Source organism: Triticum dicoccoides, chromosome 2B, assembly GCF_002162155.2.
Source record: "Triticum dicoccoides isolate Atlit2015 ecotype Zavitan chromosome 2B, WEW_v2.0, whole genome shotgun sequence".
NCBI classification, from domain to species: Eukaryota; Viridiplantae; Streptophyta; class Magnoliopsida; order Poales; family Poaceae; genus Triticum; species Triticum dicoccoides.
The window spans coordinates 14,570,967-14,575,098 of NC_041383.1; the positions used below are offsets into that span (position 1 = coordinate 14,570,967).

Consider the following 4,132-nt stretch of genomic DNA (forward strand, 5'->3'; position numbering starts at 1 on the left):
CCCCGCGCCGGAATCCACGCACCACCGTCCATGGTGCGGGCTACACCACCGGGCTCCTCTACAGAGCTGGCTTCGACCGCACTCCAACACCAACGGGCTCTCCAGTGGCTTCGGCCGCACCCCAGCACCAACGGGCTCTCCACTGGCTTCGGCCGCACTCCAGCACCGCGGGCTCTCCGCTGCCTTCGGCTGCACCCCAGCGCCGACGGGCTCTTCAGATTGGCTCTCTCCCCTCTTTAGAATTTATTACCTCAAATTTCCAGCACCGGCCGTTCCCGCGTGCATAACTTTCTTCAGTGTCTTCAAATTGGCTCGCTCCCCTCTTTAGTAGGATTTATTATCTCAAATTGGCTCGCTCCCCTCTTTAGTAGGATTTATTATCTCAAATTGGCTCGCTCCCCTCTTTAGCAGCAGAACGCAGGCGTCCCACGGCGACGACGCAGGGGAGCTGCAGCAGCTGGTCCAGCGCGGGCAACACCGCCCTCGCGTGCCGCCGGCGCGCCGCGACACCTCGACCCATGAGAGCACGCCGACCGCCTTATCATCCTCCGCCGCCACGCCTCGGCCCGCCAAGGCCAGCGCCGAGGCCGACAAAGGTGTGTCAGAAGGCCAAGGGCCTCGCCAAGCAGCGCGAAGACTTGCGGGCTAGGCTCGCCAATCGCAAGCGCGCCTGTTAGCTCGCCCTCGTGCCGGCAATCGGCGGCGTGTGCCCGGTGGTGGAGGCCAGCAATGGATAAACGGCGGCTGTGGCCCGTGATGACTGTTGAACCAGTTAAATAAGGATCGCGGATATAATTCTAACTACTGCAGGTCTCTTTTTGCAAAACTTAAACGTATATAGAGACCAACTAAAACAGGGACTGCGGGTTGATTTTTTATAAACCGAGGGACTTTTTTGCAAATCGCCAGCGACGACGTACGACCAGAAACCGTAGCTACTTTATTATATATAAATAAAAAATAATAATAATATATACTATATACACTAGCAAAAAAGCCCGTGCGTTGCAACGGGAGAAAAAAACACTCCTCTGCCCTATCTCTCCCTCTCGTGATGAGATCTCACATGTTGTCCGAAAGGAAATTTCATCAACCTACTTCGTTTCCAAATCAAGAGATCTTATTTTCCATCATCCTGAAAGAGGTTCAGAACTGATGATGTAGCATGTCGTTTTTCATCAAACAGATAAAAAGGTTTAGTTTAGAGATGATCATATATATAGCTTTGATTTGATGCACAGGTGGGTGTCAGCCTGATGGCCTTTCAGCAACTGGGAGGAATAAACGTGTTAGGCCTCTATACAAGCTATATCTTTTCATCAGCAGGTATTGTGCCATTTTATTTTAATGCCAAGAAGAACTTTTCATAATTGTTCTTCCCCTAAACTTCAGGGTTTTCTGGTAAACTTGGGACCACCTCGTTCAGGATAGGATATTATGGTCAATAACTGGAACTGGCTTACCGGCTGTATCAATTTCTATAACTATAATTATTTCAGATACCAATCACATTATTCGGGGCCCTTCTCGTGGATAGGTGTGGAAGGAGAACCCTTCTACTGGTATGGATACTCCAATACTGAGCTGATGCACCTAAACCAAAAAGAAAGCTTCATTTTTCTTTTATAATTTTTATTTTAATTAGGTGTCTTCATCTGGCACATTTGTGGGCTGCTTTCTTACTGGGCTATCATTCTACTTTAAGGTAAGCGTAAACTTGTTTATTCTATCGGGGAGTCCAACTTAAATTCTGAACTGGAAATCATTTATTGATGGTAAGTTACTAACATAAGCCATTGGAAAATTTCCGGAAGAAACTTGTCACGGTATTTACATGTTCTAGCTGGTCTTTTTTCTCGTCAAATTTGGTCTCCTTCAAAACTAAGTTGATTTGTTCATCACCTAGTTCGTATTTCTCAAACTGCATCAATGGCAATGCGGACATTTGAAATTTAACTATCTGATAATAGTAGTGCCTGAATGCAAAATATAAGAGGTAACCGCAGTTATTAAAGTTCCCAGCTAGTACGGAGTATTTGGCAATGGGGCATGAATTACCAGACTGCACAAGCACCAACTTCCATGTGTGAGACTCTATTAAATAAACATGATTGAAGGGTGAAATATCAACCGATCAAGCAGATCAAATAAAAAAAAGTTGAATAAACGTAACCTGAATTTACATTTCAGAATGTTCGGTGCCTATCACTATACAGAGTATTGGCTTTCTATCTTTTCATGATCACAGGCACAAGAATTGTACACACAATTCGTTTCTAAATTATCTCTTTATGGCATACTGGTACAGAAATTACGTAGCTGGAACATCAATAATTTTGTGTGATCCCAATGTAGAAATGAAAAATAGTGTACATAGTACATCACCACCTAGACGTCTTTTTTTGCTGGCACAACATGTTTGAACTCCAGAAATGTAAATTCTGACTCCTTACTGAATAGGCATACTATGGGGCATACTCAATTTGAATGGGACCTGTTCCTTGGGTTATCATGTCCAGGTATGATATATCACCATGAAGTTAATTAGGGATGATGCTCGCGTTCCTGGTAATCAAGGAACCCACGTTCGTAACTGACGAAATCTCATTGTTTATTGGCAAAGATATTCTCAATCGACATGAAAGGAATAGCAGGAAGCTTGGTAACCCTGGTTAGTTGGATTGGTTTATTCGTGATATCGTATTCATTCAGCTTCCTTATGGAGTGGAACTCTGCAGCTAAGTATGTTCAACCCTCGCATAAGTAGGCCAGTTGAAAAGAAAGTAGAATATCCACCATTACCCACTTGTGTGATAGCCGAATAATAACCCATTAGCAAAAATATGTTTGGAAAGGAGTTATCGCCAAGGTTTGTATATCTTTTTCTACAAAAGTATATGTTGCTTCGTTTCTCCCATGAGCTTTGGTTCCACTTACCACTCAATAGTTTTCCAGTAAATGTTTTTGCTTGAGTTTGTTTTTATTTCTACATGTAGGCACATTTTTCTTGTTCTCAGCAGTGAGCCTGGTTACTGTGTTGTTCGTGGCAAGGCTAAATTTACCATGATATCCTGACCGACCGTTATCACACTAAATTTCACCAACGATTATGAACACATCAGGGCATCCTTTTCGTGCACAACTTGCTTTGCTGGATGGCAGAGTTCACGTATTGGTTGAATGTCACTGGAACAATGAAGCAGATTGGATGCTTGTGTGAGTTCATGTGCTTTTGGTGGACTATATATCTACGAAGAGTTAAAAAGAAAGGGCCAAAAGATGTAATCATTCAGAACCAAACTTAGAATGACACGAGGCTGTTACCATCAAAATTTGACACCGCAGTGCCAAAAAAAAAAACTCCGGGTAAACAAAGAATAAACCCAACTCTGAGCAGAAAAGATTCATTTAAATGTAGACTCATTCATAGGTGAAAATTAGGTACCAGTATTTGTGTTCCGGTTTTCAACTGCTTCGGTGAGTGAGTACTCTACACTCCATAATCAATCAGGTACCAGTATTTGTGGTATCCAACAATTTAACCCGGTTCATGCTTGCTTCCTGCTTACTACTTTCCTCCCTTATGACCCGCTTGAGGTTTCCAAGCTCAGGAGAGTCCTGACCATACACCATCTTGATGTTATCCACACAAGCACTGGAAATGACAGGCAGCAGATAAATCAACTCAGCATCACAAAGAACTAACTGAACATGTAGATACACGAACAACAAAGTAAGAGCCAGCAAACCTGCAGGCTTCCCTGTCGAATTTGCTGCATGGCACACCAAAGAACTCTTCGAAAACCTTCGGTTCGACCCGGCAGAAGAATGGCCAGTCTACAACACCCAAAAATATCAACCATAACAGCGTCAGTTAACTTCCACATGTGCGCTGCGCTGAAGACTAAAACCAGGAGAACTCATTCTGAAGACTACCGTACCTTCGTAGATGTTGCAGGTTCGGTTGGACTTGTCGTAGTTGGTGCACTATCCATCGGGGCCAATCATGCTCTTGTACAGCTACGGTCATGGTCAGCAATTCAGCATGCTCCATCATATTAACCGAAATTTTGCATCTATCAAACAACAACCAGTCTTTTTGTAGTACGTATGTTCATAGATACAGAAGAAA

General features: G+C 43.7%; 2 long non-coding RNA genes across 2 annotated transcripts; one reads left to right on the forward strand and one right to left on the reverse strand.

Annotated features, from left to right (window-relative positions):
- The first annotated feature begins 1,080 nt into the window (after positions 1-1,080).
- LOC119366832 lies at positions 1,081-2,504 on the forward strand. Its single transcript, XR_005176120.1, has 4 exons — positions 1,081-1,326; positions 1,500-1,562; positions 1,646-1,705; positions 2,461-2,504. It is a non-coding gene; the product is annotated as an uncharacterized LOC119366832 (long non-coding RNA).
- An 899-nt stretch (positions 2,505-3,403) lies between these two features.
- LOC119366833 lies at positions 3,404-4,126 on the reverse strand. Its single transcript, XR_005176121.1, has 3 exons — positions 3,942-4,126; positions 3,750-3,837; positions 3,404-3,655 (listed from the first exon to the last, which is right to left on the reverse strand). It is a non-coding gene; the product is annotated as an uncharacterized LOC119366833 (long non-coding RNA).
- Between the last annotated feature and the right edge of the window lie 6 nt (positions 4,127-4,132).